This window comes from Megascapheus bottae, chromosome 14 (genome assembly GCF_031878675.1).
Source record: "Megascapheus bottae isolate mThoBot1 chromosome 14, mThoBot2.hap1, whole genome shotgun sequence".
Lineage (NCBI taxonomy): Eukaryota > Metazoa > Chordata > Mammalia > Rodentia > Geomyidae > Megascapheus > Megascapheus bottae.
Window position 1 is genome coordinate 21367282 of NC_143522.1, and position 7724 is coordinate 21375005.

A 7724-nucleotide genomic window follows, 5' to 3' on the forward strand; every position below is an offset into this window, starting at 1 on the left:
AAACCACACGGTTTTGAGGCAGAGATGCAGAAAGTAATTGAGGCCATACACAAAGTCTATCATACATCTTAGAATCCCCTTATATGTGAAAAGCTTTTGTAATAGGCTAAAGAAATAACAGTAACCTAGGAAAACAATAATATTGGTGTGAGTGTTTTTTATTGTTGTCTCTTGTTTGTTGTTGTTGTGTCCTCAATGTATACTCAAAAGCTGGCCTTGAATTCACAATGTTCCTGTATGGTGGAAAGTCTTATTTCTTGGTACTCATCATTAAGAGATAAAGATATTGGTTCCCTTTCTTGCTTGCCTTAGACTTCTGTAAAACAGCAGAAGACAGGATGCTAGCCTAGTACCTTTGGCTCACACCTGTAACCTGCTACTCAGGACAGTGAAATGTGACTTTTATGGTTCAAAGTCAGCATGAGAAGGCCCATGAGAATCTTACCTCCAATTAACCACCACAAAGGGACCCGTGGCTGTATGGTTCAAATAGTAGAGCATCAGCCTTGACCATAAGAGCCCAAGGACTGTTCCTAGGCCACTGAACCAGTACAAAGGAAATTTTAGAAGAAAAAAAAATCTAAGCTTCTGTTCAGGGACACCTTCCCCATCTTTTAGTCAATGTTCACCTCCTTTTGGACTGACAAATATTTTCTGAACCCCATGTCGCTGTTGTTCTTGCTAAACGTACTAAGATCTGAACCCTTGAAAGGAAGTCTCCTGGATTGACTCTGAGCGTCTTTACCCAGGTTAGTAACTTGACAGCTGAAATAACAGAATATAAATACAAACTTCCCTAGCATAAAACTCATGACTCTTGAAGTCCTCATTTTTCTCCTTCTGATTAAACACAGCACTACTAGGAACAGCCCCCGGGGAGCTCCAGCACTCACTTATTTACCTTAAATGGAAAACTGCCACATGCCACCTGAGACAATACCTTCACCTCCTGCCATAAAACCTTGCTTTGTGCCCACTCGATTTCAAATGAGCCATGAAGTATTATATTCTTGAGAAGCAGAAGATCTCTGACTGGCTTTTTCTGCAGCACACCCGCTAAAGTCATGAAAAGAAATCATGAAGGAGGTCATAATGAATTCACAGTTGTGTTTATATCTTGGAAAACAACTGTCACTTTGTGTTTGGAGGATCATTTCCAGAATATATGAAAGCTGAGTGTGAAGGTGTAGAAGAGGAAATGGTGTGATAACAACAGGCAGGTTCCTTTCTGACAATAGCAAACAAACAAATTATAATTGTGATCAGTGGATACAGCCCCAGGCTCCAGCATACACAGAGTTGTTTGATGTTTGAATATTCAATTGTGAATGGACCATTAATGGGTCGCCTGGGTGCCATTTCTCTCATCTTTCCAGAATTGTTTGGCGAGTGTTTTCAATAGCAAAATTGAAAGAAGGATGTTTAACACACAGTAGAAAAATGCCTCCCCACTGGCTCTATCCATCAGATGCACAAATGAAAACTCAACTCAGCACATTTTGGAACTATTCACTGGCCTGTATTCACTTTGGCCTGAATTCCAAAGTGAAGTTATGTCGTTATTGTCTTCAGCTTCAAACAAAGCTAATTAAATACTTACAGGTTTTGTTTCAGTTTGTGCCTTTTTATTAATTCATACAGAGATACTTGTCTTCTGGCTTGTTGAAATAGTAAGTTAGACAACACTTGCCACAATAATGTCTGTCAAAGTGGCTAGCCATAAAAACTCCAGCACCACATTCATCCGAAGGGCACTCTCGACAAAGACGACTAATTTTGCCATTTTCATCCACCTTATAGTAGTTCAAGACAGCCAGTTTAACCTTCTTTCTCTTATGTTTGTTCTTCTTGGGAGTGGTGTAAGCCTTCTTCTTCCTTTTCTTAGCACCACCCCGAAGTCTCAACACTAAATGAAGAGTGGACTCCTTTTGAATGTTGTAATCAGATAAGGTACGCCCATCTTCCAGCTGCTTACCAACAAAGATCAGTCTCTGCTGATCAGGAGGACTTCCTTGGCCTTTACATTTCCTATAGTATCCGAGGGTTCAACCTAAGTGTGATGGCCTTTCCCGTAAGGGTTTTGACAAAAATCTGCATCCTGGTGGTAGCCCCACCTGAAGTCCAGGGAAAGGAAGAGACTAGTTAGATAGGGGGATGCCAGGGAGGAGGGCAAACGAGCTGCCCGCCAGAGCCCACCCAGAGCACAGCTCACCGCTAATGGTGGATCTACTTACAGTTTTTGAATAGAGCTTGTAAGCTCCAGATTTAAAAGCAACAACAACAATTAAAAAAAAAACTGAAGCTTTCCCAAGAAAAAGATTCACAGAGGTTTTTGTTTGTTTTAATTTTTTCTGTAGTTTATGTAATGATTGGCTCTCATACCTGATGGTTTTTGTTGATGATTTTCTTCAATAGAGCACCAGGGACACTAGAGACAAAGAGCTAGTGGAAATCTTGTCAAAACAGGCAAAATGTTAAGAAACAGGCTCATGTACAAAGCTCTTTAATGTCAAAAGTGTGTGCAAGGTCCTTTTGCGTTATGCTCTTAAGCACAATGGGAAAATCAAATTTTAATTAAAACCTGAACTCCAGAATTAGGAAATGAGAAAACCTAAGGGAATCAACAAGTTTCTATTAAAAGATTGTTCTCACTGCAAAATTAATATTGTTTCTAAATCATACTGTTTGAGCTACAACTTAGGTAATCTCAAGAACACTGTCTTACATGTGGCTGATGTCTCTTTGTCCCCAAAGGTGTCTATGATCTAATACTTAAAGTCTGATTTTATTGCCTTCCACATAAAGAGACATTTGCATGTGATATTAGGATCAAATGTCTACTGAGAAAAGTATTTCTTGTGGATAAAAATAGCATATTTTTGTAAATGTAAAAATAATGCCAAATGAAGATACTCTATGATGCCCCTGATAAAAAACTTTACATTCCAATGCATTCTTATAATTTAAACAACTCATCTCAAGATGTAGAATCAGATGACTAATAATTACCAATTCACATGTACTTATCCAACAGTTATTCATCCTCTATGCAAAATTGTATTTACAGGCATAGGCTTTCCAAGGTTCCCTCCCTCCCAATTGTGTGGAATTTTTTCAGTCTCCAAAGTATATAATGCCTTTCTGCTAATAACTAATGGGTATCAAACACATTCTGTGAATCCACTGTTAAACGCACAAACAAGTCATGCATAAGATTCAGATCAAAAATGTGTTGTCACTTTTGTCACTCCAGAAGCTTGGTTAATCTCGTACTGTTACTGTATCTGACTTTGATACTTGGTATATTGTATACACATTTATTTGCTTATTTGAAATAGGAAAGGGAAAGGGGGAAACAAGATGATTGGGAGGGGGTGGGGGAAGGAAAATGGGGACAAAAACATGAGAAGGGGCATCAATGCGTGGGAAGTAATGTACCTACTACCTGACGAGTGTAACTGTAACCCCTCTATACATTATCCCAACAATAAAAAAGCTACTGTTATTTATGGGAAACTTGAATCAACAACAAATTAAGAAACTTTCTCACGGTCACACATTTATAAGGCAGAACTGAGAGAAAAGCTCAGAAAGTTAATGCCCTGTATTCCACACCCCAAGTATCGCTGCCTGCGGTGTGCACCATTTTTTAAAATTTTGCTACTAGAATTGCTAATAGCAATGTGTACTAGAAAATTGCATGTTGCTTTACTGCTATTATTTCCATGTGTGAAAAAATAATTACTTAAAAATGCTGGGTATTTTACTCTAACAAGACTTAAAAGGATGTGGGTAAGGATGCATCTATTCCCTCTTTTCCTATTTCCAGACTTATGTATCAACCTTGCAGCTGTTTAGCATGGTCTAGATATTTGTAGCTGAGCATCCCAAATGCACTGTACAACAGAATCTTCGTGTTTATAATTACATAGTGTGAAAACCAGGCTGTGCTACTCTGCCATGCACACATTCACCTGTCATTCCCATGTTCTACCTGGAGTTTCACTTGTTTAGCATTTTAAAACCTGTCTGGTGTATTTCACCAGTATTCCCAAATGTAACTACTCTAACTCTTCATTAAACTTTGCTATAGGAAAAGCAAGCAGCAAAGAATGAATGGAAGAAGGCCAATTCAATTGAGATACTATCTTGATCCTTTTTGCTTTAAAGCACCTCACTAGCCTTTTCATTTAAAAATCATTAACCTTATGCTAATATGCTAATTACATCACTGTTATATTTTATAAAAGCCATTCTATTAATTCTAGCTTGCTATGGCTGGCCAGAGGTTAAAACTTTATGGGAAAAGGGAGAGGTTCATGAAGATGTTTTAAGAGCAGTTGTATCTACACTCAGACATGTTGCTGGAGTGGAGTTGGTGAGATTTGTCCTCTACTCCAAATGTGTTCTCCATGCACTCTTCTTCCTGATTCAGACTGAGTAATGAACTGTAGATTATAAAATTGATGAATGTCTCTCTTTTTCCATATTCTCACCAAATGAACTGGCCAAACATGACAGCTTTGAGAAATTGATATATTTTATTGTTCAGATAAAATGAGACTCTTCTTTGTCAAATTTTTTTTGATGTAGCACTTCCTTCTAGAGTGAGATCATGGTGTATATTTATCTTAATCAGTCCTTTACCTGAGTAGGTAAATACAATAGTATATAAAATACAAGGACAGAATTCTGAAGCCCATAATGTGTCACTCATCTACCCATCATTTTTGAAAAAATGAAGATCTAGGCTATAAAGGGCAGTGGCTCTCACGTATGGGACAAGAATTATAGAGGATTCTATGGACAGCATTTATAACAAAATGTCTGGTTTGGCGCAACACAAAAATGAACTTGATTTTCCTGCCTGGAATAAAAAGGTCAAGTTCCTTCTAACCTAAGAAAAGACATTTGCTAACCCTCAAATGCCCTTAAATGAATCCATTTCTCCCTGTTTTCCTTCATAAACTTTGATACATAAATGCACTCTTGTTTTAAGTCTGTCCCAAGCATTCATGGGGAAAGAGAGAGAGGCAGAGAGAGAAAGGGAGAGAGAGAGAGAGAGGCAGAGAGAGAGAGAGTGGCACAGAGAGAGAGAGAGAGAGAGAGAGAGAGAGAGAGAGAGAGAGAGAGAGAGAGAGAGAGAGAGAGAGAGAGAGAGAGAGACAGAGAGAGAGAGACAGAGAGAGAGACAGAGAGAGAGACAGAGAGAGAGACAGAGAGAGAGAGAGACAGAGAGAGAGAGACAGAGAGAGAGAGACAGAGAGAGACAGAGAGAGACAGAGAGGGAGAGAGAGAGGGAGGGAGAGGGAGGGAGAGAGAAAGAGGCAGAGAGAGAGAGAGAGAGAGAGAGGCACAGAGAGAGAGAGAGGCAGAGAGAGAGAGAGAGGCAGAGAGAGAGAGAGAGAGGCAGAGAGAGAGAGGCAGAGAGAGAGAGAGAGAGAGAGAGAGAGAGAGAGAGAGAGAGAGAGAGAGAGAGAGAGAGAGAGAGAGAGGTTGATTTCCATCCTCAACCACAGCCTATGTTGTTAGATGGGAAATGGAACAGGGTATGGGGGGAAAAGTTAACTTGAACAAGAAAAAACATGACTATTTTTCTTTATATCTGGCTAAAACTTTTAGATATTTGGTAACCCAGATGCATGTCAAAACAATTCCTATGATCTGTGTGAGCTGCCTCTGTATAACTTATGTTGTAGGCCAGACTTTCTGATTACTTTTTTTCACACCTGTGGATTGTTTATCTCTCCCTCTTCTGAATTCTCAGGTACTTCGTTCCTCTTTTCTTGTTTCTTCTAAGGAAGCATCCAGCCAGTAACTGCCCTGAGTATGGGGATGTTTAGAAAGCTTCCTGACATATTTCTTTCTAGGACATCTGTACTTTTAGCCATTTAAACATTTAAATGACAGCATCAAGAAGGCAGAATATGTTCGTCTTCTTGTGGATTCCCTTAACTGAGAGCTAGCTCTCCTTCTGCAGAGCATGTAGATACAGCATTTTTAGGCCCCCAATAAAAGCCCAAAACAAGACACACTCGTGTGTTTCTTTTTATTGTATATATTTGGGGGAAGTCATTAGCTTTTAAATTTAGGACCTCGTGCTCACTAAGACAATCTCAGTTCATTTCCTTATGTTTTTTTCAGACAGGATCTTGTACTTTTGCCAAATCAGACTTGGACTATTATCCTCCCTCCTCAGACTCTCTCATGGATGAGATGACAAATGTGCTATCATACACAGCTTATTTGAATTAGGAGGATGTCATCAACTTTTTTTTGCCCTGATTGCTTCAAACTTGAAACATTTTCTGATTTCTTTTTTTCCCCAAATACCTGGAGTTACTAGGGTGAATTACTATGTCTGGGTCTTTATTTATGGTTTTTTTGTTGTTGTTGTTGTTTTGCTTTGTTTGTTGATACTGGAATCTGAACTTTGGGGCCTCATGCTTGCTAAAGCAGGAACTCTCACTAGAGCTATGGCCCAACCTTTTTGGCTTTGGTTATTTTAAGATAAAATCTTTCATTTATGCCCTGGATATCCTAGTCAGTGGTCCTTCTACTTATGCTTCTCTCAGGATCTGGGATGCTAGGCATACATACACCACTTAATATAGGGTTTTGCTAGTATTTTTCCCAGATTAGCATCAATTTGTGATCCCCTTCTCTATATCTTGTTTATTTCTCAGTAGCTAGGATATAAACTTGACCTACTGAGTCCCATCCTAGGTGTCTATGGAGAAAACATCTCTGGGAGCTCTGTATTCAACTTCCCTTCAGGTCTTCATGGCCAGCCTCCAGTCACATAACCTTCTCCCAAGCACTAGTTACTGATTTGCTAAGACAGATTTGGGATCAGTACCATCTAGGTAATATGATAGTAGAGAAGGCTTGGGATTCAAGCGGTCTCTCTCAGTAAATAAAATTATTTATATTTGATTTGTAACCAACAGTGTCTGCATCTCCTGCGAGAGTTCCATTTCTTGGGAATAAGGATTATATTCTCGGTGCACAGTCCAGGATAGAGATGATGAAGACATAAAAACAAAGCAGTATTAGTAGAGATCATAATACATTGTAGTACAGAACTTGACATCTAATACAGATCAAAAAAATTATTTGACTAACCAGACATGTAAAGCCTGTAAATAAAAGTATGGCTAGATTGTAAAGAGAGAAGAAAGGCATAACTTTGCTGGGTCAGGTAACTCTTTACTGTGAAGGTCATATATCAAGAACAACACTTAGGACAGAAATCTATTGAGTGAATGCATTAATCTTTCACAACTAGTATCAGAGTGTTAAAGCTAGAGTGCCCAAGTTTATCATCTTCAGGAGTATACAGTTTAAACATAATTTCTTAGCCAGGTACCGGTAGCTTACGCCTAGCTACTCAGGAGACTGAGATCTAAGAACTGGGAATGGAAGTCAACCCAAGCAGAGAAGTACATGAGATTTCTACCTCCAATTAACCACCAAAAAGCCTGAAATGGAAGTGTGACTCAAGTGATAATTTGCCATCCATGAGTAGAAAAAGCCAAGTGAGAAAAAATGAAACAAAGAAAACTTAATTTTTATTACATAAGTCAAGATACATTGTACTTACAGAATAATTTATCGAACGGTAATGCCTTTGCACAAATATTTAAACATAACAAAAATATAATTTAAATAATTAATTGTATTATTCCTAACAAGGGAGAGCCATTTTCTATTTTTCCTATATC

The 7724-nt window shown here is 38.6% G+C and overlaps 1 pseudogene; it reads right to left on the reverse strand.

Moving 5' to 3' along the window:
- Positions 1-1628: 1628 nt before the first annotated feature.
- On the reverse strand, positions 1629-2097 carry LOC150054786 (ubiquitin-ribosomal protein eS31 fusion protein pseudogene; annotated as a pseudogene).
- Positions 2098-7724: the final 5627 nt, after the last annotated feature.